Genomic DNA, 18,085 nt, shown 5'->3' on the forward strand with positions numbered 1-18,085 from the left:
GTTTGGGGTGGGAAATGTTGGAAGTGACCATGAATAGCATGATCTGTGGGTTGACCCTGGACCAATTAGCTCAAAACAGACATTGGGATCCAATGAAGCAAAATGAAAGAAGCTGCCTTATAGCAAATCAGAGGAGGAGCAGGGATGTAGCTCAGTGCTAGAGCATCTGCTTTGCATGCAAAAGCTCTCAGGTTCAGTTCCCATCACTTCTAGGTAGGACTGCAAAAGACCCCTGTCTGAAATCCTAGAAAGTTGCTGTCAATCACTGTAGACAGTTCTGAGCTATATAGATCACAGCTCTCACTGTATTTAAGGCAGCTTCTAAAGTTCCTGCTATTTGTTCATATAATCAAGTATTATCTGCTCTAATTGACAGTGGCTGTTTAGGCTCTAAGGCAGAGGTCTTTTACATCCCCTGCTGCTATGTTTGTTAATCACCTCGAGACTAATGTGAAAAGCAATTAACAATTAGCTAAGGTGGTGCTTCAGGTTAAGAACAGTTTCAGGTTAAGTATGGACCTCCGGAACCCAAGGTACCACTGTATTTAACCTGAGGTACCACTGACAAATTTTATCCAACATTTTGTAATTGCAAAGTCTTTGATCAGATCCTCAAAGCTAATCTTACATAACACATCTCCTTCTATATTTAGGGGAGATAAGGTATCCAGGCCAGCCTGCCTTGTTGCATACTTGTTCTGTTGGGGTTTTTCATATACTTCAACTGCGAAAATTAATGCTCAGCTGAACAATTTGTGGCCTTTAATGTTAAAAACCCGGCGACGGAACATTTCTGTGGAGCCCCCTTTCCTTTGAAGCCCTGAGCACATGCTTATTTTGCTTAATGGTTAATCCAGCCCTGCCCATTGTCTTAATTTTACATTAATGGAGAGCATTGACTGAGGTATATTGATTTCAGTGGGCTTACTCTGTGTATGACTAGCACTGGATATCACTCACTGTACATATACCAGCAGCAGTTTCTCTTTTAGTAATCCCTGCCATCACATCAAATCTCCAAATGTGTAAACTCAGCAAAGTTTAAGTAGTAGTGGAAATTCTGTGCTAACAGCTCCTGAGAAGAAATTACACGGAATAATATAGGTGCATGCCTAGACAATCTGGGTCTAATCCCTCTTGATCACAATCTGTTATCTATAATCAGATAATAAAAACTTGAGAAATAGCACAGCCTGCTAATTACAGTTCATAGCATTTCATTTTCTTGCTTTAAATGAATTTAAAGAAATACTAAATTATTGTAAACAAATGATATTTCATGGTTAAGCTACCTTTAATTGAGTTACATAACGGGGGCAGGGGAATCTTGAGTTCATTGTTTAAGTCAGGAGATGCATATTTTCAGCCCTGTTGCATTACTGACTGGAGCTGTCCTTTTTAGCAGAGTGCCAATTAAGATCTAGTTAAAATGTGTACTTTAAAACCTGTACAATGTTTAACTAATAATGGGACCAATTAATTCATTAATGCTTTCAGCACAAACCAAGAAGGATCTGAATGCAGGCATTCTGAATTAGTGAGCTTTTACCATTATGAGAATGCCAGTGACTAAAATGTTTTGCCCAGCAGCATTTGATATATAAACTTAATTGTTAAATCGCTTGCACTTCTGTGCATCTCGTAGTTTTAACGTTGCAGTAAAGCACTTACGAAAAGGTTGGCCACAGTGAGATTGGCATTGTTCCTTTTCTATGTACAGGGTTGGATGTAAAAATTACGTAAGGAGAACAGCTGTTAAGCTTAGCCTTTGAACAAACAGATGATAATGCAATTGAGCCAGCTTTCAGCAAAGAGAGGTCACTACACACTCATGCTTTAGACCAAAATATGGATAAGTGGACTTATTCAGTATTTGAATTCTGGTGTGCACATGATATGCTACTTTAATATGTATTCCTATAGGTTTCCTAGATGCTTGTTGCTTTCGTGCTGCCTGTGTCAGTGTGAAGTTAAAGGAATTTGAGATAACTGGATGACTTCCTCCTGCATATTGCTCTTCTGTGTATAGGTTGCATATCAGCCTGGGTAGCCCCAAATCATTCAACTCCAATTTCCTTCCTCTCCTTGGGGATAAGACTGCTGTCTCACTGCCAAGAAGAATTGACCACAACTGCCTCTCCCTGCCAGCTACTGCAACTGATTGCACTGAATCCTCAGCTGGGACTAGGAATGCACTGAACTGAGCCCAACCGGAATAGCTGTTTTCAGTGTATGATGACAGATCTGATTGAAATTCGCAGTGAGAGTGTAATTCATTCTCTCTCTATCTCTCCCCATACCCCACCGCCCAAACTACCTTACAGAATAGCACAGTCAAAGTCAACATAACTTACATTTCCAATGCACTTAGTAGTCTAGGTCATTTTTAAACTGTTGGGTCCTATCGTAGGGGCTTGTCTTTTCTACAAACTGTGCCTGCTTGGTTATGGCTAAGCAAAGATGTGACAAGAGGAACCCAGAATGGGTTTGATCCATAGAGCCATGTGTGGAGACCTGCTAGAAGGACAGGAATTTCCTCCCACCCTCATGCTGCAGTCTGTTGCCTTCTTATAGGATTCCCGGGAATGATTTGGGATGTAATGCTGGGGACTGCAGTTAGAAGGGTTCAGTGAAAATTAAGGACATCCTTGTGCAAGCAAATCTTTGGAGCTACCATTCACAACTAATGTCACTTCCAGACTACCTGTTTATTGAGTATTCATCTTTACTCTGTTTTCAGGGAGATTAGACAATGCTGGCAATTTAATGAGCATCCATTTTGTTTACCGGGATGCTAGACTACGTTGCATCAAAGCAAGTGGCACTGGACTCGGGAATCTTTTAGGGAAGGAGGTTTGTTGCACAAGGCCTTCCAATCAACTATAACTGTGCAAGCTGAATTTGCCAGTATGTGATCAAATCCCACTTGAAAATAGTGACAGTCTGGAAGTTTATTGGTCCACTGTGTGCCTTCCCTACAGTTTCCTGTGCCCTACATTTGAAACTCACAAATTTAGCCATTAAAAAATAAGCATTATCCACTAAAAAAAGTGAGTTTTCTTTTACTTTAATGCCACAAGTAGTCAAGCTTCATGCAAGACGCTATCCCCCATGCAGATAAAGTTGTTGGCCTTAAGTCCCACTAGAATCCATGGTTTTAAACGAGTTGTGGCAAATGGTTCCATTGATTTCAGTGGGATTTGGGCAACAACCCTATTTGTCCTTACCTAAGAGTAACTCACTTGAACTAAAGGAAGACTTCTGAAAAGACATGCAAAGAACTGCCCTGTTAAATGCAATTCATCGTGAATTGGGATCATCAGCTAGCATCAGTGCTAAAATCAGTGACAGATAATGCATGCTGTTTGCACCACACTGAACATCTACATTTGGAAACTGCATCTACATATGGAAGTAGCTTTCCTGTTGATATTTAGATATGATTGACATAATTTTATAGGCATGGCTTATTAGTTTGCTTTGTAATCACATAAAATTCTGACAATGATTATCCCAATTGACTCAAAACATCCTTTGCATAGCAGAGTAAATAAATATGGTAGGAAGGCTTTTTCTTCTCAAACGATTGCTCCAAGTCCTTAATGAGCATGCTAAGTTATTTCACAAGCTCTTCACTATTCTAAAATCTTTAATGATCCCATCATTATAATTTCTCATTTCCCTTGCAGTAAAGGACATGGATAAATACAAGTCTCCCCAATGCTGTAGCTGAAAACAACTTTAAGGAAAACTGCCAACAATTTCTGTATTGTATAAAATGCTTCATATAGTTGATCAAATTTACTGTGAGTCAGGGTAGTATGGTGAGCAGAATGCTGAGTTGGGATACAAATGACCCCGGATTGAAACCTTTCTTAGCTTTAATGCCACTGGGTGATCTTGAATAAATCACAGCCTCTCAGTCTGTCTTAGCTCACAGTGATGTTCGAGAATAAATAGGAAAGCAATTGTAAAAACACACTCTGTACAGTGAAAAGTCTTATTCCAACTGAGAAATAATTACAATTGTATTTGGGGGTCAGGGCAGTCGCCGCCCGGTCACGCAATTGTATTTATCCTCTTAACAACTCTAGCAGAACCTGTTTAGTTTTGCAAATGTAGGGTATGGTATGGTTTCAAACTGGATGGAGGACTGCGTGTTGAGATTCCTACATTGAAGGATTTGGACTGGATGACACTTGAGGTCCCTTTCAACTCTAAAATGTTATTATTCTAACTCTTCAGAACACTGAAGGCCCTACTGCACATTACTATCAGCATGATACTGAAAAGTTTCGCCCTAAAGCTGTAAGTTGCAAAAGGAAAACCAACTCCCATTGGTGAATTGTTGCTGTTTTATTGTCAGTATTTGTTGAATGGGGGATAATCCCATCCCTGCACCCCTAGGTCATGGCAGGGAAGAAAGGTTAAACTTTGTCTCACATTATTTTGCTCCAGATCAGACCAGGAAGGGCTTGCTTGGTTTTGATTTTTTGAAATCCCCAATATCACTTCATGTGACATAGTTCATTTCACATATTTTATGTCACATGAAGTTGTACAAGAATGGTGGGTAGACCCTCAATGAATGTGAAATGGTTGTGGGAAATCAGGAACATGTCTGCTGCCTCCATTCCCAAAGTGTATGTTTATTCAAAAGTCTTAACAGAGTTAGGAGTGAACATGGTGAGATCCTTGTTCCTTCCCTCCAAGTATTCACTGAACATGTCTGCACTGGCAGAAGGTCGCTTAGTGAATTTAACAGAAGATTGTTCCAGATTTCTCATGTCAAAAGCAAATACTTAATTCATTTCCCCATGATTCCTTGCCCATGAAGCTTTTCTTCCCAGCAGAAATATTTTCAATATACTATTTTGGAAACGTTTTCAGCTCTGTTGCAAAAGCCTTTTTATGGCTAAATGCAAGAGAGCCTGATGAAAGAACGAGCAACACACTAAAAGCAAATTGGACTGTTAATTAGCTAACTAGAATAGACCTCGCTATTGGTTGGCCAGCACTTGGAAGGAATTCTCTTGAGAACAAAGGGGGCTGGTTCTCACAAAGAGCCTTCCTGTTTTATAGATCTTGACAGGGCCTAATGGCTTTTAGGATTGGCTTCCATTTAATTCAAAACTCTGGGTGATAACCGAAGAGAATGACATATGCTTTTCCTAAAGAGGAGAATTATTAGTCTTCGTGTGCCTAATTACAAAAACGTTTGCTATCATATACCCCCAACTACTTCAATCTCCCAGGGATTGGTGGTGTGTAACAATGAAGCAAGGTTACTCTAGCGTCCAATTAAGCTTTTCTTGGAGGATTAATAAGTCATGTCTCATCAGTCCCGCAACACCCAGAAGTGTTAATCTTCACCTCATCATTGTAATCTTAAAACAAAATTCTGCAGATCAAGAGTTGCTGAGTGTTAGAGTTAATTGCCCCATTAGAGCGATGCAGTCTTCAACCTCATGTCCAATAATAGACCATGTTATCCCCCAGGCTACATAGCACATATCAGCTGAAGAAGAGGCAAGTCAGTGTTGTAACTATTTATACCAGTTCTATCTGTACCAATTCTCAGTGCTATTTGATCGTCTTATTTCTCCTTTTGTTGTAGTGCCTCGACCAAAGTACTCTTTCCCACCTTGCTGATTTCAAAGAAGGCAGAGTGGCAGGGATAAATCAGTGGCAGGCTTTGGGCTCACAGATTTTAATGGCTCCCTGCGTGACACTAAAATTTGGCGCCCCCTGCCTCTCGTGCTCCATTCTAGATCATCGCTCCTGTGCCCTCTATAGTACTGGTGCTCAGTGCGGCCCAACTGGTTGTGCTATCCTAAACCCACCTCTGGATAGGTTGGTACATCTGAGATGTGCACCTTTTTAAACCATTGACTGGTAAGAATTTTAGAATTCATTTTTCTTGTTGGAGCCACCTTCTCCCTGATGCAAGAGCTTTTCCGAGTAGAAAGTACATCAAACCAGCAATATCAAATATTATTTAAGGAAAAAGCAATCTGACTTTTTTTTACTGTACAGTGTAGATACTTTAATTCATGCAATAATACATTTTCAATGTATTTATTCTTGAATAGAAGAGCGAAAGTAAGTATTATCAACATCTCCAAGTCTTTACTTGGAAATTGCACAGGCCGTTATTGAGGGCTATGGGGAAATGTTGTTGGAAGAAGGATAAGCTCTTGTACATGCTTGGCACATGTTGCACAACCATGTGCTAATGCGACTGATTTCAGAGACTATACATATAGAAGTGCATTGTTAGCTGTCTGTTACTCATCTAAAAAGAGTTCACATTGAATCTTTGTTGTTATTTATCAACGTGATTCAGGCCATAATCCTATATCCACCTACATCTGGTAGTAAACACCACCGAATTTCACAGGACTTACTTCTGAGTAGATGTTAAAGAATTGTATCATGAGTTCCTATGGGGAACTCAGGATTTGTTCACATATTCCACATCTACCCAAGAGACTTCTCACTGCTGTAGCTTAAATGGCAAAACCTCCTAAGCTTTAGCAGTAGCACTGTGCCGTGTCTCTTCACACCATTCTCTAGATATTTTTCAGGTGTTATTAAGATCAACTATCCAACAGGTATCAGGTATTTAGCACTGTAGTCCACATTTTTCTTGTGCCTGAAAACTTCATAAAGTTCTCTGGTAGCTTTTAGGTGCTAATTCTCACCATAAAACAAAATTGTACTTTTCACATGTATTTATAGGGTGTCTCCAGATTTTTCAATAGCCCTTTATTCCCTTCAGAATTTTATTATCCCCTTTCCTTTTCACCAAACTCTTTTCTCACAGTACGAGCTGTTGATGCTAAGCACTGTGTCCACTTTACTTCAGTAAAAAGAGGAAATTTGATGCTTGGACATGTGTAGCCTTGTGGAAAAGGGTCTTATTTCACTCACTGACAAGCATAGTAGTATGTCTGGCAGTATTTCCCAGGGGACAACCTAGCTTAAAAAAAAAATCAATATTGACTCTTGACACATTTTCATTTACATCAGCGCATGACTTTCAGTCTGGGCACAAATCAATACCCAGCTTTTAACACTGCTCAACTAGTTTGTTCTATGTAAAAGAAGACTGATTTTACTTGAGTGGCTTGTTTTTTTCCATGGGGATACAGGCAGGTTATCCACCATTAACACATAACTGATTCTTAGGAAGGAAGTTTGGCTTTGCCATTTGTTCTGTGAATGTTCAGAAGAACTCAAACTGTTTCATTAATCACATGGTATTTACTTGGCCAAAGCCACTTAAAATCAATTGACTTTGTACTTTGGGAAGGTTCTCACCACTGCTAAACATATGGGTAGCACTGTAAAACAACTTAGAAATGTTGACTCTGTGTCTGCAGTTAGCTGGTTGTATGCAGGTCCTACCCTGTGAAGTTCAAAGCTTTTTCTGTATGCCTTAACAAAATTTTAGAAATTAATATTTTCAGTAGCATACAAAAAGCTTCATTGTGTGTTCTGCAGGATTTTCATGGGTTTACCACCATAGTTTTGTGAATTGGCCCTTAGGAAAAGGTGCTTAAAGCAGTCATTGCAGTGCCTATAGTGCAATTCTATACATGTATTTATTTAAAAGCATTTATAAGCTGCTTAATATTTAAAAATCTGTAAGCAGCATATAGTACAACAAATAGTATCATTAAACCAAAAATACAACTTAAAACCGATAAAGCTTCAGCATAGAAGCATCTTAAAGCTTCACCATAGAAGCATCTAAAAGCATAGAAAAACAAATGAAACAGGAATCCTGTGAATTCAAACACATAAAGCAGGCTCCAAACAGGGTCAAGGAGAGCCTGGGCAAAGAGAAAAGGCATCTGAAGCACCTGTTTCTCTTTATGTATGGCAGAGGAAAGGGCTGTTCGCAGTGTTTTTGTCAGTGGTAGGCTCCAAAATGAAGTGTTCTGGGATAGGTCAGGCAGCCTACGATTTGCTGGATCCAAAGTCTCTCCATTCTTCTGAGAGGTTTCAGGAATGGGCCATAAACAATACCAGCCTGAAGCACACTTAGCTAATTCCTCCCACTGAAACGAGTGGTTTCAAAAACTGCTGAAACAAAAAAGACATCCAATACTATCTGTCTCTCTATCTACCCTTCAAACTAAGATTATTCACTATTCCATGGCTCCCTGCTTTTCGGATTGCTCTGCTCAATTATTTTTGTAATTGCAGCTAGTGTCTGAAAGATCATTAGTTTCAGATTCTGAACCTTCACTTGAGCTTCATGGACTTCAGAAAATTGATTGTTTACATGAAAAGGGGAAAAAAAACCATTCAACAATAGCACTTGTTGTTCATTTCACTTGATTGCAGAAGATGGAATAATCTGAGTCAAGCGAGAAGCAACAGGAGCTAGAGTTTGTTTCAAAGCTTACACTACAGAGCTTATACAACATGCTTGAAAGACTCTGAGATTGCACTCTTGGACCTATTACCTAAAGTCTGAAAGATTTTAAAGTACTTTTCCACCATCAAGACTTAAGTGTTGTTTGTTTAATAACCAAACACAGAAGCAAGACTATGATCACTATACTTTTGCATATTGCATCTAAGGAATTTGTAGCAATGTGAATTTAATGCAAGAATACTAGTTTAAAAAATTCCTTTAAAATATTTCATTCATCATTCTGAGAGAAAAAAAGATATTCATTTTTCAAATATTTCCTGCACTGCCCTAAATCTGGCTGTTAACCTAAATCTGTTAACAAGGCTACATTATACCTTCTGAATAAACATGCATTGGATTGTGAGGTTTGTGGCACACATTATATAGAAATTAAAGGAAATACATTCTGGTCTTTGCCTTTGGCTAGGCTCAGGGCAGGTTGCATTCCATCCCTCTCTCCCACAAATAATACAGCAATGAGAAGACTAGTTCATCTCCAGCCATCAGCCATAGGAGGAGGAGATTCAGGGAAAGGACTCTACTCTTAACTACTAGCTGCCCCAGGAGTGAAGAAGGAGGGGAAGGAAACATTGGTTTCTGCCTCCATTCAGAGCAACAAGAGCACCATGTAGATTTCTGAATAGCTTCACTATGTCGTAAGCTACCTTGAAAATGATTTGTTGAAAGGCAGAGCATAAATATTTCCAATCTATCGATCAATAATACAGATCACAGTAGTAGATTAGCTGGATATTCATCAATTGAAATGCCATTTATATCTACCCCACATCTGTTAATCAGTTGCAAGTGTCAAGGAGTTCAACGTTTGCCTTTTCCTACAGTGAAAAAGCCAAGTGAGAAGTCAAGCGCCAGGTCATTCTCCAGCTTATAATGGGTTTGATCATAATATGTAAAACTACTTTGGATTGTGTAGCTTAAAGGCTGCAAACAATGTAAGTGTCTCTGAAGTTCCAGATAAAGTACTAACATTATTCAAAGGCAAAACAAATGTCAAGCTATAATAGTAATGCTAACTGAAATGTTTAACACATTTGCATAATATAAATTGTACAGTGAAAAGCACTTAAAGAGACTGCATATTTCACAACTGAGTACTTTTGTAATAAAATTAGTATTGAATGTAAAAAGTCAGTAAATGTAAAGGTAGTAGATAGCAGATCATTTGTTTTGATCACAACAGATTCAATAAAAGTCTTCCCAGGCAATGCATCTCTTGGATGTGGAGGTACGCATGGAAATTTTCACTCTGAAAACTGAACATGGTTAGTCTGAAAAGAGTGGAGGAGGATTCACGTGTTAAATGTGATGCTGCAAAGCTACTCTCCTCAAATGAAAGTGTGGGATAGGTTTAAAGCAGTGAAACATCACATAGTATAATAGTAATGGGCAATTCAGCTAATGAGTCCAGCTAGTGAAAGCCCATGGAAGGATTTCCACTAGTGCAATGGGGCTTGCCCTCTCTGCATCCCCTCAAATTGGTTCAGGAGGATTGCAAGAACCCCCAGAATTGGGGGGGATTCATTCCAGCTGGCAAGCTGAAATGCTTTTGCTGATGGAATGATTAATGATTGTCACCTAAGGGGTGGTATTCAACTATGTTTTGCACAGAGTAGACACACTGAAGTTAATGGGCCTAGGTTGGTCATGTTCATTGACTTCTATGGGTCTATTCTGAGTAAAATTTAGATTAATACCACCCAGGGGTTTTACTATGTGTGGTGAGAATTCATACCATAGCTTGTAGGCAAAGAGAGAATGCACAACAAGCTGTCCACAGAATTGTTGTGGCACATGCTACAACCTGGGAAACAGTCGGTGTGAATGCACTTACTGGCTCCATGTGGAATTAGGGCACCCAGACTTTCCACATATGTTGGTCTGCATGCAATAGGGATGTTCATACAGCAATTGCTGTACTTAATAGTGAATCTTTTGCAAGTGCTAAAGCTTTGGGCGGCGCTGGCCCACTTAAATGGCGAGGGAGTGGACTGGTGAAGACTGCTGATGCACAGTCCACTCCCTGCCCGCCCCCTAGCCGCCGCAGATTGGCCAGAATTCAAAATGGGGTCTGGCAGGAACCCAGGGGAAAGGACCAATGCCCACAAGCTTCAGCATTGGGTCGCAACCTCCGCCCATCCAGGTACCGGGTAAGTGACCATTGAAATGAATGGATCTTATTTCTGAGTAAACACGTACAGGATTTCACTGTAAATCTACCAGCCAAACTTCCTTTGCAGTCACAATGCCTGATCTTGCTGATCATATGAATAAATTCCCTATGAAGGTTGCATGTCCCAAACATTTAAACACTGTCTCATCACCAGGGCCAGCCCTGCCATTAGCCTGACTGAGGCAGTTGCCTTAAACAGCAGGCTAGGGAGAGCTGGGAAGGGTGGCAGATCTGGAAAGGAAAAAGAGGGGCATCCTTATGCACCTTTGCTGTTGCTCCTTCAGCTGTGGATGCAGCGCCATGAGGATCTCACTGTTACCCAACTGGGCAGGGCTCCAGCCTGGCAGCTCCCCAGGCCACTCCCAGTCACCAGCTATCCCCCCTCCTGCCACCCTTGGCCACTGGCTGGACTGTGCCAGACCGTAGCGTTGTCCTCACCAAGAGCCAGGTGAGAGGTTTGCCTGCTGCTGCTGCTCCTGTTTATTGCTGGTGGAGCTGCCGAGAAGGCAGGAGGCAAAGGAGAAGAGTGACTTTTCCCTGTGTTTCTCTCTCTCTCTCTCTCTCTCTCTCTCTCTCTCTCTCTCTCTCTCTCTCTCCACAATTCCTGGGGGTGGCATTTTCTGATTCACCTCCGGCAGTAAAATATTATGGGGCAACCCTGCTTATCACACTATTGCTTGGTGCTTTATGAAAAGAATGGCACACTCTGTGTGACACTATGGGGGAAATGCCAGCACACAGCTTGCAAGAAACAATCTCACACAGCAATAATGGAGTTGGAATATATATAAACATGAACTGGAATTGTGGATTCTTCTTTGTTGATCTGCTAGACCAGTGGGCTTCAAAGAGGAGCTCTTGTCAAGATCCAGAAGAAGAAAAGCTTTTGACAAATTCAGATCATTGCATAGTCAAGATACTGATCTAATAAGTTCTATGAAACCTTTTAAAAACTCAGTCAGAGGACTTATTTAGCACAAGTTTTAAACAGAGCGTCACAGCTTCACAGTATATTCTTTTACATGAATATTATTTGATGTATGAAAAGAATCCAGAGGCTTGAGCTAACTTCAGGCTAATTGGTCCAAGAAAAGCTATCAGCTCACTTGTTCCACGCTTCTTACTCTACGAAGCCAACACTGCTGCATATTTTTTAGTTCAGATACAGAAAGAGCCTCACATTAAGCCAGACTGGATTAGCTATTAACCATCAAGTTTCCATGTCTTGATAGGACAGGCCTTGCCTGTCTAGCATCATTTTTTACTCTCCTGCATCATGAAGAACTGCTTATATTTTGAAGGAAGAAATATCTGTACCAAAAGACTTCCGGGAAAGAGTGTGGATTAATGCCAAGGAAATTGCTAAATGATACATGCTTCCCTAAGGATTTGTTCCAATTGGAAATCCATACAGTTGTTAATGTTGCCAGAAGTCGTTGCAGTTTCTCTTTAAGTTGCTGCACCATTCAGACTAAACTGGCAGTGGCTAATATGCAAGAAAAGAAAAGAAAGAGTTGTGGTTATGAGCCTGGCACTTGATCAAGGATATATTCATGTTCTACATTATATCTGGACTCTTATGAAGAAGATGGTGAAGTAGAAGACATGAAGATGATGCAGATGATCAGTCCATGGAATGTTGAATCTTGATTTGGTAAATACAAGTTTTATCATTTTAGGGAATAAGCTGGTGTAAAGCAAGTTGGTGAAAGTTAAAGAGCCCCATGTTACACCACATCTAAACCCCATTCAGCAGTGGCGCTGCTACTGCTATGCATAAGCCTGGCAGAGGGAAAACAAGCTTTTAAAACAATATTCTATGCCTGGTTGCCAAGTCATGCGACTGAAAAGCAGAGTGATTTGAGGCCTGTGCAGCAATTTGAACAGGGAAACTGGCAACATAAATAAATTTCAGGAGAGTTGTGACTCCTGCTCTCTCTCTTGTAAATTTTAAATAGATCTATATTAATATATCTATATGCTAAACAGGATGTTTCACAGAATGATGCCAGCTTTGCAACTGATGTTATAAACTTGCACATTGTTGTCAAATGCTGCTTCTAGTGCCAATGTGGAGTATCACCCACGATCTTTTGGCTACTATGATGTATCAGGCAGACTGTTTGACTTTTATTTTTAATTGCAAAACGGAGTTAGAGATTCAGCAAAATCTATGAAAATGTGACAAGTACTAGTTAATAGGTGCCCACCACAGCTGATTTCTCTCTTTTTCCACATGAACCATGCTGAAAGCTTACAGAACTGCCTATTTTGGAGCTCACACAGGACGGAAAAAATGTGCACGTTTTGAAGCCAGTGATGTTCCTCTTAAAAGGTTTGCTTTGTCCCTACCTTTGAAGAAGTCAACTTTTGTTGTTCTTATTCTTTACTTTCCTAGATATTTTTGTCAGTGCAGTGTGCCATCATACAGCCTATTTCACTGCTACAGCAGGAGCTTTTATACTCACCGAGAGTTTCTCCACCCATAATATCTTCATTGTTCATTAAAGCAAAGGGAATTTTTCTCTGTTTACTATGTATTGCATGTGGAGATTGGCATTTTCTACTGAAATGAATAACCTGGCTAGACCTGGCTTCACAGCTGTGAAGTTCACTAGACCTAATACCAATCAACCTCTTTCAGCTTGATCTACCTCACGCGGTTGTCCTGAAGATAAAATAGGGGTGCCGTGTAATGCCAAACTTACTTGGAGGAAAAGTGGGACTAAAATGCAGAAAATTTCCCCTCTGAATCATGAGTCTGTGGGCACAAATTGGTATAAATAGGTGTCTGGACTGAATGACTCACTGTTTCCTCTCCTGAAAGCACACAATTTAAAACTATGATATAGCCAAGAAGTGTTAATGGAATTTTTTGCACAAGACAACTAAAAGTCTGCTACATTTTAAATGCAGCATCTTAATTAATCCACCCTGGTGACAAAGGAATATTTTACTTAAGAGCTCTTGAGCAAAACTCCTAATATAGATGTAAAACTCTGGTAAAACATTACTGAAGGTTTCACGCTTCATATTGAATTTGAGTCTCAAGGCTTCAAGTCATTGACATTTTGTTTGAGGTAAATTATTTAGATTGCTTAGGTGAGTTGATGAGAAGACATGTAGGGTTAAAAACAAGAACCCTCAGTGTCATACATGCAGCCCACCTTTCTTTCTTATCATTATTTTTTGCTGTACTTCCTGACATGACACATACTTTCCTGAATTGAACAGCCAAATTGCAGTGAATAATATGCATGTTCTCATTTCAACTTTTCATTTCAACCTTTCAAATATGTCATGCACTAGTAAAATGCTTGACAGAGCTTGTCTGCACAAGCAAAGGGGGAAATAATTGTGTTCTAATAACACAGTATTGAAACCTTATTGACTATTTACTTGTGTTTGTGCAGAGAATGAAAGGAAAACTTCACTCTTGATAGTAAACACAGAACAACTTGTGAAAGTCACGTGAAAGATCTCCAGATGATGCACAGACTGACCGGTATATTCAGGGTGGTGACTTCTGGGCATAGTAGCAGGAGATGAAGTGAGCAACTTTGTGCATTGGCCTCCCTCTCACACGTGGTAAGATCCCCCCACTTCCAACCAAAGATTCTTATGATTGGGACACCAGGAAAATGCAAATATTTCTTTAAAAGGTTTCTAACCCACCTTTCAGCGCACAGTAGCTGTGAAATCAGTGTCTAATTCTAGAATAGAACAACAACATATAGAATTGTGAATCTAAACATATACACCCATTAAAATAAACAGCCAAATTGATCCATAGTGTAGTTGTTAGTAAAACACAGCTTGAAGTAACAATGGTTTTAAAGTTTTGGGGTTTTTTAAGCCTCAGTCATGGTGGAGCCACATGAATTTCGAAGGGGATTGTATTCCATACATATGGGGACACCACTGATCAAGACTGCCCCAGTCGCCTTCAGCCAAACATTTTTCAGCGATGGGCCAGAGAACATGTCCTCAAACATGGATCTTAATGCACAGGCAGCCTTGGGTGCATGCCAGCCCTCCAGATAGATGTGTCCCAAATCATTAGGGCCTTAAAGACTAAAACCGCTGCTTTAAATTGAGTCTCCAAGTGGTTTTCTGCAACAGTTGCAAGTGTCTATGGAAGTTGTTTGAACAGTGAGATAAAGCTGATTAGCAAATTCTCTGTTTTATTATTTAGGCTTGTGTGCTGGAGAAATAATGCTTTAGGCTACAGTTTGTTGCTCAGGGGAGTGTAGTAGAACTAATTAAAACAATAGAAGGTTAAGGAAAACCCTACAGATATAATTAGATTGTTTTGCTGACACAAGGAAGTTATCGTCTCTTACTCAGATGACTACAGAAAAAGCATGAGATGTTTCTAACCTAAAACAAATACTCTGAGCCTTTCTGCATTGCTGTTACTTAAAATCACATATAGACTTCTGTATTAGCCCTGAGCTAAAACCAGTCATTTAGCTGATTATTTACCCTAGATTTCCCGCTCTCCAGTTTTTCTCCTGCTTATAACAAGGGCAAAGAAAGGTACCATACCATTGGAGCTCCATGAAATTCTGCTTCAGAAAATAAAGCAGAACAAAACCATGGCTTCCTTTGAGGATGTTAAATTTTTGTGAGGAAGAGATAAAGTAATCATAAAAACTAAATTGCTAAATGCTTTGAGTGCAGATCGTGAGCTGGGGGGGCTTCCTTTAGGAGTGCTTGCCAAAGTTTAGGCACCAGCTACTGATAGTGTGACCTGCTGTTTGTTTTCTTGTGTGCCTTTAATTGTAATACATTGCTTCCCCACCCCTGATTTTATGCCATGCTTTGTTTTCAATTTTTATCAGTTGCTTGAAGTCTCCTTATGTGTCACACATGCAACTCATGGATTGAATAAATTAGTCATCGTTATAAAAGATAACACACCTCATTTCTATCTGCTGTGTCTCAGACAGTGGTGGTGGAGGGTGTGTGTGTGTGTGTGTGTGTGTGTGTGTGTGTGTGTGTGTGTGTCTGGTAAGACCCAAAGTTCCAACTTTGATGTGATTTTTTTGACCAGATAATATGGGATGAGGCCCTCTTTATGCCGACAGCAGCTACATATCCAGCAAGAAGTAGGGATATGATTCAACCATTTCACCTACCCAATTTAGGTTCCCTGGACAGGCTTGGTTTGTTTTCAGGAGAACGTCCAAATTATTAGATACTATACCATTGGGCTTTGGACAACAAGGGAAGGAAAAATACTTTGAAATATTTTTCATTCACGTGCCTCTCTTACTAGTTCAAAATAACATTGACTTGCTTCAGTCAAGTATATTTTCCATTTACCCTCTCCTCTACCTTTCATTATCCTATTTTCAGCGCTGTTGTTGTTGTTGTTGTTGTTGTTGTTGTTGTTGTTGTTGTTTTAATTTATTACCTGCCTAAGGTCTGCTTATTCACCCTAAGGTCCCAGGTGGACTCAACAATTTAAAACACAACATTAAAAACAATAGAAAAAATAGATAGAATGGGTCTTCATTCTTTGCCACAATCAAATACGATCTCAAAAAAATATATATAACGTTTTCTGTCTTCTCTGTTCTTCTTAAATAATTTATCTTTCTTCCTTATAGGATACATGTTTTATTTACTGTTTTCACTAGAATATTTTTACTTCTCTTTCTATAATTTATATCATATACTCTCCTCTGCCTTCTATTATTCAGTATTGTAAATCATGGCTAGAATCCATTTCTAGAGAAGAAGCCTATTTGTCATTGTCTTACAGAGCCACTGCTGTGCTTTTTCCAGGTGGCTCCCATGCAACAAGCTTTCTAAGCCACACACACACACACACAGAGTACCACTTTAAAAAATCCACACCTTTGTCATCTTGCACTGTGACTTGTGTTTAAAATGATGCTTTGTACTCTCTTGCTCTCTCCTCACTCCAATATATTAATGCTCATTAATTAATTTATATTTTTTATCCTGTCCTTTTCCCCAAATTTGCCTAGGTATGCAAACACATCAGAGATCAAACAATACAATTTTAAAAAATATTTGAAACCTTACAAATCCATTAAAAACTTTATTTTAAATGGAAAAAACAAGTAAAACAATCACATACTCTAATAGCTAGTACTTTCAAGATTGTCAGAAACAGTATTGTTATCCAAACATTTAGGTGAAAATGAATGTTTTAAATTCTTCCTGAAAGCCAATAATGTGAGAGAAGGACATCCCTCATCAAGGAGGACATTCCACAAACAGGAAACCACCACCAATAAGGCCCTGCCATGGGTCAGTGACAACCAGGCAGCACCCAGCTTCTTTGGCTATATGCTATATGAACCTTCTCCAATCTGATGCCCTCTAGATGTTTTGTACTACAACTTCTATCAGCCCCAGCTAGCACAGCTGACTGGAGTTGCAGTCCCAAACATCTGGAGGACTCCAGGTTGGTGAAGAGTGGGCTGAATCATCTAAACTAGATGATCCTATGGAAGCCTTGTGCAGCCTCTAGCTCATGTTCATATCCTGAGAGCTCATTATGAAAATGTATGGTTTAATGCTGTGAAACCCTAAAACATTTACATCCACATTACAAATAAAAGCGTAAACCTGAAAAAGGAAGGTATAATTTGCATGGAATTAGCACATTCAAATTTAGAAATCATTACTGTAATCTAAATGGAAATACAATACATCTCACCACAGTGGGGAGACTTAGCAGCAATTTGTCATGTGTTTACAGCTGATGAACAACTTGAAGCCTTCTTCTCCCCCTTTTTATGGTTCTTCATATTTAAACTGGACAGGACAGCCCTTCCAATAGGAAACACTTGCAAATAGAGCAATGCCTTTGACAGCCATGAGGGGTCTCCTCTGTAATGTAGGATACATGGCCACAGCTGTTCTGGAGAAAATTTGTATCTGGCCCTGTATTGCCCCCAGAGTCTCAGAGACATATTTTTTAACCTTTTTTTACCTGATCCCTTTTTACTGGAAATCCCTGGGATGAAGCTGGGACATTTTACATGCAAAGCATCAGTTTTACCATTGTGCTGCAGTTTCTCCCCATTGTAATTTGTAATGTCAAAATTCCTAGTATTGAATGCCACACAAAACACCTCCATTCCTCCTATGTGTTTGCATTAACTGTTTTCGAAGATGGAGAAACAGCCTGTGTGCATTTTACTTCCATAATTCACAACATGCCTGCATTATCCTGAATTGGCCTCCTGCCCCTGTATGATGAATGCTGTCTTCATGCCAAAGGAAGCAATGTCTTATCGTTCCTATTGTTTCTGTCTCTGCTTACTATTTCATTGCTCCTATTTAGCTTTTGGGTTCAAGACAAATAGTACTTTGATGGTGGTGGGACCATGATAAAGACAACAACTAATGGTGCAGCTGCTAAGTGTACTGAACCAAATGAGCCTATAGGAATCTGTTCATTAAGAACTGTGCCATATAAAATG

At 39.6% G+C, this 18,085-nt stretch overlaps 2 protein-coding genes across 16 annotated transcripts in view; one reads left to right on the forward strand and one right to left on the reverse strand.

Moving 5' to 3' along the window:
- LOC310760342 (uncharacterized protein) overlaps positions 1-18,085 on the forward strand; it is a 140,977-nt gene that overhangs the window by 36,280 nt on the left and 86,612 nt on the right. For 3 of the 9 annotated variants that reach the window (XR_014546896.1, XR_014546897.1, XM_083608715.1), the window contains exons 3-4: positions 12,873-12,954; positions 14,033-14,207. The gene's annotated coding sequence lies outside the window, so the exon portion shown is untranslated. The remainder of the gene's footprint in view (positions 1-12,872; positions 12,955-14,032; positions 14,208-18,085) is intronic. The other 6 variants (XM_083608712.1, XM_083608709.1, XM_083608711.1 and 3 more) reach the window with 2 other exon arrangements.
- HS3ST5 (heparan sulfate-glucosamine 3-sulfotransferase 5) overlaps positions 1-18,085 on the reverse strand; it is a 142,387-nt gene that overhangs the window by 12,519 nt on the left and 111,783 nt on the right. The window lies entirely within an intron of this gene.

Source organism: Podarcis filfolensis (genome assembly GCF_964270895.1).
Source record: "Podarcis filfolensis genome assembly, chromosome: 3".
Taxonomy (NCBI): domain Eukaryota; kingdom Metazoa; phylum Chordata; class Lepidosauria; order Squamata; family Lacertidae; genus Podarcis; species Podarcis filfolensis.